Consider the following 15,463-nt stretch of genomic DNA (forward strand, 5'->3'; position numbering starts at 1 on the left):
TATTTTCAACATGAAAGTTGATGAGCAGTACGAGACGAACCCGGATACGCGGCTCATTCGTGTGTCACGCGTCCGTAGCATAGCAAACTTGAAACTTTTCCATCGTTTTCGTGTGACCGGTAGTAGCCACAAACCCGGGAAATATCATCTGATATTTTCCCAATCTGTCTATGACGGATGTTACTGCGTTAGCTCATGCCTAGACCTGCATATTGCCATGTGATGCATCGTGATGCATTTGCCTGCTATTATTTATTGTTTCTTCCCCCTCTTCTCTCCGATAGACCCCGAGACTGACGCTGCTGTCGGGTACGACTACCCTCCTGACGACCAGCCCTTTTGTCGTAGAGCAACAAGGCAAGCAAACCCTCGTTGACCATCGCTATATCGCCTATACTTTCTCCCCCATGCTTGCATTAGAATTTTTCTACCGTTGTATTTAGCTCCTATATCTGATGCATAGCCTGTTTTTCATGAACTGCTACTTTCAATATCGCACTTTAAACTTCTTAGTATAGGTGGCTTAGTCATCCCCTGTGAACCCTTAGTCCAGTCGTCCCACTTTATTGTCAAGTCTCGATCCCTGATCAACGAGCCAAGATCCTACACAACACTTACACCCCCTTAGTTGTACGAGCTGCAGAGCTACTACCGGGTACCGAGGGTGACACCTCGCGAAGTACTCAGGATGATATCTCTGTAGTACAACTAGGCGGTCGTGGTTATCGAGGGTGATTCCTCCTTCACCACTCCCGACGATGACTGTGTCATACAACCCCTCAAGTGTGAGACCCTCGAGGGTGATTCCTCTAAGTCCATCTTGACGGTTACATCGTCCGGGATCCAACGAGGGTGATGCCTCAGATCCCCCTGATGTTACAACCACACAGTTACTTGACCGTGATACTGGGAACATTGATGAATAAATGTTAGGTGGGTGGATTCCCGCGTTGATGTGTCGATGAGTTAATTAAAATGTTAAAGGATTTGGGTATTTTGATCTGGGTTGGTTAGAACGCCTTATTACGCACTAACCATCTACGTGGGAAGAATTATGGGTACTCGACGTCGTAGTATTAGCCAAAGCTCTTCAGACATCAGCAATGGAGCGGCGAACGCCCAAGTGGTCCCGAGATGCACCGCGCTTGTATTAAGGGGTGCTAGGACTAACATCGTTCGCCCATGTATTGTGCAGGAGTGCAAAGGGTGATGGGCCCATGACCTCTGCGCACTTAGGATTTAGACCTGCGGGCTGGCCTCTCTGTTGAGCCTAGGTGGGGCTGTGACATGTCGATATTTAGAGGCCGGTTATGACCCAGAAAAGTGTGTCCGGCAAGAGTGTTATCGAGCGTGAAAGGGAATATGTTGTGCACCCCTGCAGGGAAGAACTTATCTATTCGAATAGCCGTGTCCACGGTTACAGGACGACTTGGAGTTGTGCCCTGATCTTATACAACTACAACTATTACTTAACTGGAATGTTGCTCCAGGATTGCTTCCTCGCAGGGAGTCGAGGGAGAATCTCTAGGCATGACCTCATATTTACTATTGTTGCAACAATATGACTATTACTTGTGTTACCCCTGTTCTACTCTCGTCTATTGCTGCAAGACCCCTGAAGATGCTAGTCTTTGATAGGACTAGGCCTTCTCTCTCTAATCTCACATTGCTGCAGTCAGCCCACATATAAATCCCTTCTTTTGATACTGATGCATACTTAGCATAGTACTTTGGATGAGTACTCACTGTTGCTTTGCTCCCCCTTTGTCCCCTTGATCCGTTGCTGCGACCAGATGATGGAGCCTAGGAGATGGAGTATCCCGACGACGACGACTCCTACCTCCGAAGGTGCCTGCTACTACGTGGAGGTTGCTGAAGACCAGGAGTAGTTAGCAGGCTCCAAGGCAGGACGCCTCGCCTTTTTCGACCATTGTATCTTTTGTGCTAGCCTTCTTTATGGCACCTTGATACGTCCATTTTGCATCATGCTTTCATGTTGATATTTATTGCTTTTTGGGCTGTTATATTACTTGTGGTACCATATTTATGCCTTTTCTATCTTATTTTGCAAGGATTATTTGAAGAGGGAGAATTCAGGCAGCTGGAATTCTGGACTAGAAAAGGAGCAAATCCTAGTCCACTATTCTGCACATCACCAAATGCCCTGAAAATTTACGTGGATTTTTTCTGGAATATATTAAAAATACTGGGCGAAAGAACTACCGAAGGGGGGCCACCAGGGCTCCAGAAGCTTGCCCACCGCCACCACCCCCCCTGGTGGCGCATGGCAGGCTTGTGGGCTGCCTGAAGGCCCACTAGCCCCCCTCTTTTGCTATATGAAGCTTCCTGGTCTGGAAAAAAAAATCAATCGGGAGCTTTTTCGTGGTTTCACCGCCGCCACGAGGCGGAACTTGAGCAGATCCAATCTAGAGCCCCGGCAGGACGATCCTGCCGGGGAAACTTCCCTCCCGGAGGGGGAAATCGTCGTCATCGTCATCACCAACACTCCTCTCATTGGAGGGAGGCATCTTCATCAACATCTTCATCGGCACCATCTCCTCTCCAATCCCTAGTTCATCTCTTGTAATCAATCTTCGTCTCGCGACTCCGATTGGTACTTGTAAGGTTGCTAGTAGTGTTGATTACTCTTTGTAGTTGATGCTAGTTGGCTTTCTTGGTGGAAGAGTTTATGTTCAGATCCTTGATGCTATTCATTACACCTCTGGTCATTATTATGATTATGTCTTGTGAGTAGTTACTTTTGTTCCTGAGGACATGGGATAAGTCATGATGATAATAGTCATGTGAATTTGATATTCGTTCGGTATTTTGATATGTTGTATGTGTTTTTCCTCTAGTGGTGTTATGTGAACGTAGACTACATAACACTTCACCATATTTGGGCCTAGAGGAAGGCATTGGGAAGTAGTAAGTAGATGATGGGTTGCTAGAGTGACAGAAGCTTAAACATCAGTCTATACGTTGCTTCGTGAGGGGCTGATTTGGATCCACTAGTTTAATGCTATGGTTAGACTTTGTCTTAATTCTTCTTTTATAGTTGCGTATGCTTGCGAGAGAGGTTAACCATAAGTGGGATGCTTGTCCAAGTAAGGGCAGTACCCAAGCGCCGGTCCACCCACATATCAAACTATCAATGTAACGAACGCGGATCATATGAACATGATGAAACTAGCATGACAGAAATACCCGTGTGTCCTCGGGAGCATTTTTCCTCCTATAAGACTTTGTTCAGGCTTGTCCCTTGATACAAAAGGGATTGGGCCACTTGCTGCACCGTTGCTACTACTTGTTACTTGTTACTCTTTTTTTGCTATGTTTCACCTCGCTACACAATCACTTCTTACCGCTACTTTCAGTGCTTGCAGTTATTACCTTGCAGTTATTATTTTGAACTTTGAAAATAACAAGGCCAAAGAAAGTTATCCCTACAAAATCATATAGTCTGGATATGCTCCATCATCCTCACACAACTAATGTAAATCATGCACAACCCCGGTATTGGCCAAGTAATTGTTTTCGCACTCTTACTTTCTCAAACTTTTTATAACTATCACGCAATACATGAGCGCGAGCCATGGATATAGCACTATAGGTGGAATAGAGTGTGGTGGTGGTTGTGAGACAAAAAAGAGGAGATGGTCACATTGACTCAGCGTATAAATAGGCTATGGAGATGCCCATTAATAGATATCAATGTGAATGAGTAGGGATTGCCATACAAAAGGATGCACTAGAGGTATAAGTATGTGAAAGCTCAAACGGAGAACTAGTGGGTGTGCATCCAACTTGCTTGCTCACGAAGACCTAGGGCAATTTTGAGGAAGCCCATCATTGGAATATACAAGCCAAGTTATATAATGAAGATTCCCACTAGCATATGGTGGTGACGAAGCAAGAAGCTCTCAATCATGAAGAACATGGTGCTATCATGAAGCACAAGTGTGGAAAAAGATAGTAGCATTGTCCCTTCTCTCTTTTTTCTCTTTTTTTCATTTGGGCTCTTAGGCCTCTTTTTTTTCTTTTCTTTCTTTTTTATTTTTTTATTTTTGGGCTCTTTGGCCTCTTTTTTTATTTCCTCACATGGGACAGTGCTCTAATAATGATGATCATCACACTTTTATTTACTCACAGCTCAAAGATCACAATGATGATGACTCCATAGGAAATGCCTTCGGCAGTGTATCGGGATGCAACGATCTAGCATGGTGTATGACGTTGAAAACATCTCGCTAGCTATCTTATGATCATGCAATGGCAATATAAGAGTGACGGCACAAGTCATGAGACCGAACAGTGGGAGTTGCATGGAAATATATCTCGGAATGGCTATGAAAATGCCATAGTAGGTAGATATGGTGGTTGTTTTGAGGAACGAATTTGGTGGGTTTGTGCACCGGCGAGAATTGCGCGGCACTAGAGAGGCTAGCAATGGTGGAAGGTGGAAGTGCATCTATACCATGGGCTCACATTAGTCATGAAGAACTCACATACTTGTTGCAAAAGTTTTTATTAGTAATCGAAACAAAGTGCTAAACGCATACTCCGAGGGGAAGGGTTGGTAGGTGTTAACCATCGCGTGATCCCGACCTCAACACAAAGGATGACAATCAATAGATCAATTATGCTCTGACTTCCTAACATAGCGGTTCACCATACGTGCATGCTACGGGAATCACTAACTTCAACACAAGTATCTCTAGATTCACAACACCCTACTAACCTAGCTCTCAATATTACTGAATCCACGTCTCAAAACTAATTGAGAGGTATCGAAACTTCTCTTTCTACTCAATGCACATGAAGATGGAGGTTTTTGCATCCTCTTTAGGTATATATCACTGTTGGGACTACTTTCATAGCATAAGCCAACTACCAAATCACGCACCTCCGTGCTCTAAAAGATATAAGTGAAGCACTAGAGCAAAAGTATCTAGCTCAAAAGATATAAGTAAAGCACTATGAGCATTCTAGCGAAAATCATGATGAGTGCATGTCTATCTCTCTCAAAAAGGTGTGCAGCAAGGATGATTGTGACACAACAAAAAGAAAAGACTCCTACGATACAAGGCGCTCCAAGAAAAACACATATCATGTGGTGAATAAAAATATAGCTCCAAGTAATGTTACTGATGGATTGAAGACGAAAGAGGGGATGCCTTCCCGGGGCATCCCCAAGCTTAGGATTTTTGGTGTCCTTGAATTTGGCTTGGTATGCCTTGGGCATCCCCAAGCTTGATCTATTTCCAGTCCTTATCTCATCGTCCATGAGAACATCACCCAAAACTTGAAAACTTCACAACACAAAACTTAAACAGAAACTCGTGATAACGTTAGTACAAGAAAACAAACTACCACTTCTTTTGGTACTGTAGAAAACTTGAATTACATCTATATTGGTGTTGGGCTACTGTATTCTCACTTTTCCATGGCTAGTACCCCCCCCCCCCCCCCGATACTAACCATAGTTTCATCAAAACAAGCAACCAACTCAACAAAAACAGAATCTGTCAAAAACAGACCACTCTGTAGCAATCTGTATACTTCATATACTTTTGGTACCTCAAAAAATCTGACAAATTACGATGGCCTGGGAAAAAAGCATATCAACCAGCACCAAAAATATCAACTCAAAAGCTCTTTCTGAATAAAAATGAAAAATCATCACGTGAGCGCAAAGTTTCTGTCTTTTTCCAGCAGGATCTAACAACCATTACCAAGACTAGTCATAAAGGTTTTGCTTGGCTCAAACACAAAAAGAAACACAAAAAACACAATCACAACAGAATTGTGATGGTGTGTATGCAACAAAACCTAAAGAAAAAAAGATAAATTCATTGGGTTGCCTCCCAACAAGCGCTATTGTTTAACGCCCTTAACTAGGCATAAGGATTTCAATGATGTTCACACAAAAGACAAGAATTGAAGCAAACGAGAGCATCATAAAGCATGTGAAAATCACATCTAAGTCTAACATATTGTTGGAAATATGAGCAATTTACCAAAGGATTTTATTAAAAGAAAAGCTAGGATAAACCTAACCATCATAACTAAGACGGAAGAAGACATGCAATATAGAGATGAAAAGACAGAAGGCAGGTGCACATATGATCTAGAAAAGAACATATGCATAACCGTTCTATATAGACAAGGTACCATAGGAAGTGATGAACAGACACAGTACATATCTAGAAGAGATACTATAGCAAAAAGTTGCGATAGCAACTGAAAGAAGAACATGAGTACGTACTGAGTTGCAGCAGCAGGATTGGTGTTGGCGTTGTCGTTGGCCATGTTACGAGAGAGGTGGTCGACGTCAGGGAAGTAGTCGTCGTCCGGGAAGAAATTGTCGGTGTCCGTGATGGAAGCCAGTAGTCGTGCTGAGCGCTCCCCAAAAACCTTATCACCCTTCTCCCGTACAAGACTCAAAGAGACCGAGTTTCGGAGGCCTACTGTCCCGACGAACGGTGCACGCCGCAAGACTGGATGAGGAAGAACGTAGCAGCAACACAGAGAAAGGAACCGGTGGCGAGAGGAACTTCTAATGCGTTCTTCTTGAGAGGAGCGACCTCTATTTTATAGGCGTAGGAGAAGGAGGCGGGAGGCCAGCGACGGGAGCTGAAGAGAACAAGGGATATGAAACGAACAGACTGCAGCGATCGCTTTCAATATCCACTAGCAAACACGTTCAACTTCTCCGAGTGGACTTTCGTATACGAGTCGTGCTTGGCAAAAATTTAGTTCGGCTCGGCTCATTCCCGCAACCCAGGGCGCATCGTGACGAGGCGAGGAGGAGCGCATTTGTATGTCTCTCTTGTTCTCAAGCTCATACATGTGTGGAAACATCCTCGCTTATAAGGAGGTCCAACTCCCACTAAACTAGCAATGTGGGAATAAACATTTCTACCTCTTCCCTTGCACAAATGGGCTGCGTGGGCCTCTAGGATTTATTAGGAATTATATATTGGGCTGGCCCAAACAATTGAATAAAATTCCACCACATACTTCCTATGCATAGGCATTTTATAAGAAAACAAATTGGCAGGACAACCAATAGTTACCAAATGCAAGGAAGAAGAAAGAGACAATAGAAATCTCAACATAACGAGAGGTAATTTGGTAATATGGAAGTTTCTACCACAATATTTTCCTCTCTCATAGCAATTACATGTGGGATCATAATCAAATTCAACAATATAGCTATCACAAAGGATATTCTTTTCATGATCCACATGCATGCAAAGTTGACGCTCTTCAAAAAAAGTGGGATTATCATCAACTAAAGTCATGACTTCTCCAAACCGACTTCCAATAATATTGCAAATATCATATTCATCATGAGGCTTAAACAAATTTCCAAGATCATAAGAAAAATCATCGCCCCACTCATGATCATTGCAACAAGTAGTGGACATAGCAAAACTAGCATCCCCAAGCTTAGGGTTTTGCATATTTTTAGCATGATTGTCACTAATAGAATTTATAGTGAAACCATTGCAATCATGCTTTTCATCCAAGGAGCCCTCGTGAATCACTTCATAAATTTCTTCATCATGATTTTTAGATTCGCATCTCAAGCAAAACTCCATAGAGAAAGTCAAGTGCACTCAACTCACTAGCAATTGGTTCCACATAAGTGGATCTCTTAAAGAGATTAGCAAGTGGGTGAGGATCCATATCAATAGATTTTCAGCAAGCCAAGATGCAAGCATATTGAAGGCACATAGCACTCAAGCAAAGGAAAGGCAAGCGAGAGAAAAGGGCGAACGAAAAAGGAAAACGAAAAAGGCAAATTGTGAAGTGGGGGAGAGGAAAATGAGAGGCAACTGGCAAATATAGTAAATGCAAAAGATGAGTTTGCGACACCTACTTGGATGAGTACTTGACTTGATCTTCCTCCCCGGCAACGGCGCCATAAATTCTTCTGCTTCGGCAACAAAAGTCCTTCCTTGGCGCTAGGAATTCTACTTGTTACTTCTTTGGTTTGCGTCGGTTTTTCCCTTGAAGAGGAAAGGGTGATGCAACACAGGAGCAGTAAGTATTTCCCTTAGTTTGAGAACCAAGGTATCGATCCAGAAGGATGGCCTCGTCAAGTCCACAGTACCTGCGCAAACACAAACAAGCTTGCACCCAACGCTACAAAGGGGTTGTCAATCCCTTCAAGATTGTTTGCAAAGTGAGATCTGAAGGCGGAAAGTGCAACGAAGTAAAAAGTGTAAGGCTGAAAATATGGTGTGGAGTAGACCCTCGGGGCCATAGTGTTCACTAGAGGCTTCTCTCATAATACCAAATATCACGGTGGGTGAACAAATTACTGTCGAGCAATTGATAGAACCGCGCAAAGTCATGACGATATCTGAGGTAATGATCATACATATAGGCATCACATCCGAGACAAGTAGACCTATACTTTCTGCATCTACTACTATTACTCCACACATCGACCGCTATCCATCATGCATCTAGTGTATTGAGTTCATGACAAACGGAGTAATGCCTTAAGCAAGATGACATGATGTAGAGGGATAATCTCAAACCAATGATGAAAACCCCATATTTTTACCCTTGATGGCAACAACACGATGCGTGCCTCGCTACCCCTTCTGTCACTGGGTGAGGTCACCGCACGGTATGAACCCAAAACCAAGCACTTCTCCCATTGTAAGAATCATAGATCTAGTTGGCTAGACAAAACCCACAACTCGAAGAGAATTACAAGGATATGAAATCATGCATAAGAGAGATCAGAAGAAACTCAAATAAGATTCATAGATAATCTGATCATAAATCCACAATTCATCGGATCTCGACAAACACACCGCAAAAGAAGATTACATTGGATAGATCTCCATGAAGATCATGGAGAACTTTGTATTGAAGATCGAAGAGAGAGAAGAAGCCATCTAGTTACTTGCTATGGGCCCATAGGTCTATGGTGAACTACTCACGCATCATCGGAGAGGTATGGTGTTGATGGAGCAGCCCTCCGTGTCCGAATCCCCCCTCCGGCAGGGCACCAGAACGTGCCCCAGATGGGATCTTGCGGAGACAGAAGCTTGTGGCGGCGGAAAAGTGATTTCGATGATCTCCTGATTTTTTTGGGATTTTTAGGGATTTTATCGACGCAACCCCTAGGTCAGGGGGCGCTCAGGGGGCCCACAAGCCTGGGTGGCGCGACCTACCCCCCTGGCCATGGCGTGGGGGTTTGTGGGGCCCCTGAGGCTCCCCTGCCTTGGCTCCCAAGCTTCCCGATCTTCTTCCGTTCCAAAAAAAATCTTTTCGGGGATTTTCTTCCGTTTGGACTCCATTTCAAAATCTCCTCTGAAAGGGGTCAAAAACATGGAAAAAACAGGAACTGGCACTTGGCACTGAGTTAATAAGTTAGTCCCAAAAAATATATAAAAGGCATGTAAAACATCCAAAGTTTGACAAGATAATAGCGTGAAACCATCAAAAATTATAGATACGTTGGAGACGTATCATGGGCCACTTCAAGCCAAATACTCAACCCAAAACTCTTCAACCTTACACTAGAACAAAAAGGCCAAAATTTGATAAGGTGCGATTCTTTGATGAACATCACTATTTCATTGGCGCAAATCCATTTGACTCTCCAAGGATAAGGCGCAACAGATTCTGGACCACTACTCAGCTGAACTACTATGGTGGTGTACTCTTAAACAAGAACAAAGTTTTCAGCATCGGCAAATTCGTCATGCAGATATGGAGAACGTTCTGTTTGAAGCTAGGCTACTGCCATTCTGCATGGACATCTATGACTGGAATGAGGAAATAATTCTTCAATTCAATGCTACCTTGCAAATCTTAGGTGAAGCATCAGAAGTCAACACTTGGGTTCTGGACTGGATGACTGAAGACACTCATTACAAAGCTCCTGGCACGGAATTATTTCGTGCAGTCCCAGTTCCAATTCCCTCAGAAGGAGCCAGATGCATCTATCATGAAACTGAACTGCCCCATCACATGATGCAAGTGATGATGAAGCCTTTGGCTCCTGACAAGTCGCCAAGAAGCACATTCCTCGTTAAGGAACTACTCTGTGTGCCCAGGACAGTTTACCTCATTTTGACCAAAACCGACAGTCCAATCAAGGGTCATAACTCTGAAGAAGAAGATGTTGTGGGAATCATGAAGAATTTGCTATTCAACATCATCCATGGGATTCCAATAAATCTTCATGGTTTCTTCATGGGGACTTTGGCCAACAATGCTCTGTCACCTTTTGATCTCAAGCCTGATGCATCGTGGATTATGAAATTCACCAAGGCCACATCTTCAATTCCTTACAAGGCAGATTTTCAGAATCCCCTCAGCTACTTGCCTCCACTAGAAGTCGTCAAGAAATCCTTCGAGATGATTGAAGGCAAAGGAAAATATGCGATTGACGAGGGATATCAACCCTTGATGACCAATTTCGCAACATTGTGTCCTACTCCACAAATGATGACACTGCATCTCAAGACTCAGCTGCAAGAGCTAAAGCCCCTCGCGAGTCTACATCGTACGTCATGACTGACCGTGAGCTCTTGCTTAGTCTTCATCAAAAGGTTGATCACAACCACAAGTGGGTAAAGCATCTGTTTGGAGCCATTGTGCAAGATCTAAATGCAACGCAGAATGCGGTGAAGAAAAACCACTATTAACCTCATGAAATCTCCGAACGCACATGGGCCATTCTGTTGGAAATATGCCCTAGAAGCAATAATAAATTGGTTACTATTATATTTCCTTTTTCATGATAATCGTTTATTATCAATGCTATAATTGTATTGATTGGAAACTCAGATACATGTGTGGATACATAGACAAAACATTGTCCCTAGTAAGCCTCTAGTTGACTAGCTCGTTGATCAAAGATGGTTGAGGTTTCCTAGCCATAGACAAGTGTTGTCACTTGATGAAGGAATCGCATCATTAGGAGAATGATGTGATGCACAAGACCCAAACTATGAATGTAGCATGTGATCGTGTTATGTTATTGCTACTGTTTTCTGCATGTCAAGTATATATTCCTATGACCATGAGATCATATAACTCACTAACACCGGAGGAATGCCTTGTGTGTATAATATATCACAACGTAACTAGGTGACTATAAAGGTGCTCTACAGGTATCTCCGAAGGTGTCCGTTGAGTTAGCATGGATCAAGACTGGGATTTGTCACTCCGTATGACGGAGAGGTATCTCGGGGCCCTCTCGATAATACAACATCATAACAAGCCTTGAAAGCAATATGACTAAAGAGTTAGCCACGAGATTTGTATTACGATATGAGTAAAGAGACTTGCCGGTAACGAGATTGAAATATGTATGGAGATATCGATGACCGAATCTCGGGCAAATAACATACCGAAGGATAAAGGGAATGTTATACGTGATTAACTGAATCCTTAACATAGTGGTTCAACCGATAAATATTTTAGGAAAATATGTAGGATCCAATATGGACATCCAGGTCCACTATTGGATATTGACCACAGAGTGTCTCACTCATGTCTGGATAATTCTCGAACCCACGGGATCTGCACACTTAAGGTTCGATGATGTTTTGGTATCGTTGAATTATTGATGTTGGTAACCGAATGTTGTTCGGAGTCCCGAATGATATCCCGGATGTCACAAGGGTTTCCGGAATGGTCCGGAGATGAAGATTGATATATAGGAAGCATCCATTTGGCTTCCAGAAGGATTTCGAACATTACCGGTAAAGTACCGGGAGTGACGAATGGGTCCGGAGTTCCACCGGGAGGGGCCACCCACCCAGGAGGGGAACAAACAGGCCCAAGGGTGGCGCACTAGCCCCTGGTGGGCTGGTGGACAGCCCTAGTGGGCCTATTCGGCCAAGGGAAGAAGAAAAGAGAGCTGGGGGCCGAACCAAATTGAGGAAGGGGACTCCTCCAATTTGTATTGGAGTAGGACTCCTCCTCTCCTCCTAGTTGCACTGGCCAAGTACCTTGGGTTTTTCCTAGGGCGCCACCCTCCCTCCCTGCTATATATAGTGGAGGGTAGAGAGGCTTTTTGCACCTCAAGCCATGGCACAACCGTCTCTGCCTCCACCACCTCGTGACACCCCGTAGCTAGTTCAGTACGGTACGACGAAGCCCTGCCGGAGCAGCTCCACCATCATCACTGTCACGCCGTCGTGTTGCCGGAGAATTCAGATACCTCTTCGTATCTCTTGCTAGATCAAGAAGGCAGAGATCGTCATCGAGCTATACGTGTGCTGAACGTAGAGGTGTCGTCCGTTCGGCACTAGATCCGGATGGATCGTGATGGGATCGTGGGACGGATCGTGAAGAGATCGCGGGACGGACTATGATTTGGATCGCGAAGATGTTCCACTACATCAACCGCGTTATATACGCTTCCGCTTAGCAAATTACAAGGGTATGTGGATCCGATCTCCCCTCTCGTAGATGATCATCGCCATGGATAGGTCTTGCGTGTGCGTAGGATTTTTTTCTTTCCCGTGCAACATTCCCCAATAGTGGCATCATGAGCTAGGTCCATGCATAGATGACATATTGAGTAGAACATAAAGGGGTTTGTGGGTGTTGATATTCAGATTGTTGGCCTCCTTAGTATTTTGTTGATTCGGCGGTATTGTTGGATGAAGCGGCCCGGACCAACATTACTCTGAGACCGGTTTCATCGACTAACATGCAACTTGTTGCATAAAGATGACTGGCAGGTGTTTGTTTCTCCAACTTTAGTTGAATCGGATTTGACCGAGGCGGTCCTTGGAGAAGGTTGAATAGCAACTTGCATATCACCATTGTGGTTTCGCGTAACTAAGATGCGATCATACTAGATACCCATAGCAGCCACATAAAACTTGCAACAACAAATTAGAGGACGTCTAGCTTGTTTTTGCAGGGTATGTTGTGATGTGATATGGCCAAAGACATGATACAATATATTTGATGTACGAGATGATCATGTTGTAATAGTTAAATATTGACTTGCACATCGATGCTACGGCAACCGACAGGAGCCATAGGGTTGTCTTTAATTATTTTATGCTTGGTGATGCTTTGCTTTATCGTTAGTCAGTAGCTTTAGTAGTAACAACATAGTTAGCACGACTACCTCGATGACAACACAATGATGGAGATCATTGTGTGGCGCCGGTGATGATGGAGATCATGCCGGTGCATTGGTGATGGAGATCAAGAAGCACAAGTTCATGGCCATATCATGTCACTTATGATTTGCATGTGATGTTAATATTTTTATGCACCTTATTTTGCTTAGGACGATGGTAGAATTATAAGGTGATCCCTCACTTAAATTTCAAGATTAAATTGTGTTCTCCATGAGTGTGCACCGTTGCGACAGTTCGTCGTTTCGATACACCACATGATGATCGGGTGTGATAGACTCTACATTCACATACAACGGGTGCAAGACAGTTTTGCACACGCAAAACACTCGGGTTAAACTTGATGAGCCTAGCATGTATATGCATGGCCTCGGAACACAAGAGACCGAAAGTTCTAACATGAGTCATATAGTAGATATGATCAACATAGAGATGTTAACCATTGAAGCCAACTTTACTCACGTGATGATCAGACTTGAGTTGGTGAATTTGGATCATGTTTCACTCGAATGACTAGAGATATGCCAATTCGAGTGGGAGTTCTTAAGTAATATGATTAATTGAACTTATTATCATGAACATAGTCAATATGTATTTGCAAATTATGTTGTAGCTTGCGCTGTAGCTCCACTGTTTTTGATATGTTCCTAGAGAAAACTTAGTCGAAAGATGATAGTAGAAATTGTGCGGACTGGGTCCATAAACTAAGGATTGTCCTCATTGCTGCATAGAAGGCTTATGTCCTTAATGCACCTCTCGTTGTGCTACCCCCCCACCATCATTTGTGGATGCTGCGAACATCTGACATACACGTTTTTTATGATTATGTGATAGTCCAGTGCGTAATACTTAACAACTTAGAATTGAGGCGCCCAAGACGTTTTTGAACGTCACAGAACATATAAGATGTTCCAAGAGCTGAGATTTGGATTTCAGGCTCGTGCCCGTGTTGAGAGGTATCAGACCTCCAACAAGATTCTTTGTCTACAAAGTAAGGGAGAAAAGCTCAATTGTCGAGCATTTGCTCAGATTGAGTGCTACAATCCCTTGAATTGAGTCGGAGTTGATCTTCCAGATAAGATAGTCATTGACATAGTTCTCCAAAGTCACTGCCACCAAGCTACTAGAGCTTCGTGATGAATTGTAGCATATCAGGGATATACAAGATGATCCCTGAGTCATTCACAATATTTGACACCGCAAAAGTAGAAATCAAGTAGGAGCATCAATTGTTGATGGTTAGTAAAACCACTAGTTTCAAGAATGGCAAGGGCAAGAAGGGATACTTCATGAATGGCAAACCTATTGTCGCTCTAGTAAAGAAACCCAAGGTTGAACCCAAACCCGAGACTAAGTGCTTATGTGATGAGGGGAATGGTCACTGAAGCGGAACTACCCAAGGTACTCGGTAGATAAGAAGGGTGGCAAAGTCGATGAAAGTATATTGGATATACAAGATATTGATGTGTACCTTGCTAGTACTCCTAGTAGCACCGGGGTACTAGATACTGGTTCAATTGCTAAGTGATAGTAACTAGAAATTATAGCTACGGAATAAACGTATACTAGCAAGGGTGAGGTGACGATGTGTGTTGTAAGTAATTCCAAGGTTGATGTGATCAAAGATCGCACGCTCCCTCTACCATCGGGATTGGTGTTGAACCTAAATAATTGTTATTTGGTGTTTGCATTGAGCATAGAGATGATTAGATTATGTTTATTGCAATACAGTTATTCATTTAAAGAGAATAATGGTTACTATGTTTATTTGAATAATACCTTCAATGGTCTTGCACCGAAAATGAATGGTTTATTGAATCTCGATCGTAGTGATACACATGTTCATAATATTGATGCCAAAATATACTAGGTAGTAATGATAGTACCACTTACTTGTGGCACTTCCGCTTGAGTCATATTGGTATAAAATGCATGAAGAAGTTCCATGTTGATGGATCTTTGGACTCACTTGTTTTTGAATCATTTGAGACATGCGAACCATGCCTATTGGAATAAGCATGAAGAAATTCCATGAATATGGATTATTTAGACTCACTTGATTTTGAAACACTTGAGACATGCAAATCATACCACGTGGGAAAGATAATTGAATGCCTCATTTTCAGTGAGATGGAACGAACAAGTGACTTGTTGGAAATAATACATTTTGATGTAAGGAGTCCAATGAGTGCTGAGGCACGCAGTGGATATCGTTATGTTCTGACCTCACTGATGATTTGAGTAGATACAGGTGTATTTGCTTGATGAATCACAAAGTCTGAAATATTGAAAAGTTCAAAGCAATTTCAGAGTGAAGTTGA

The sequence above is a fragment of the Hordeum vulgare genome, chromosome 5H (assembly GCF_904849725.1).
Source record: "Hordeum vulgare subsp. vulgare chromosome 5H, MorexV3_pseudomolecules_assembly, whole genome shotgun sequence".
Classification (NCBI taxonomy): Eukaryota; Viridiplantae; Streptophyta; class Magnoliopsida; order Poales; family Poaceae; genus Hordeum; species Hordeum vulgare.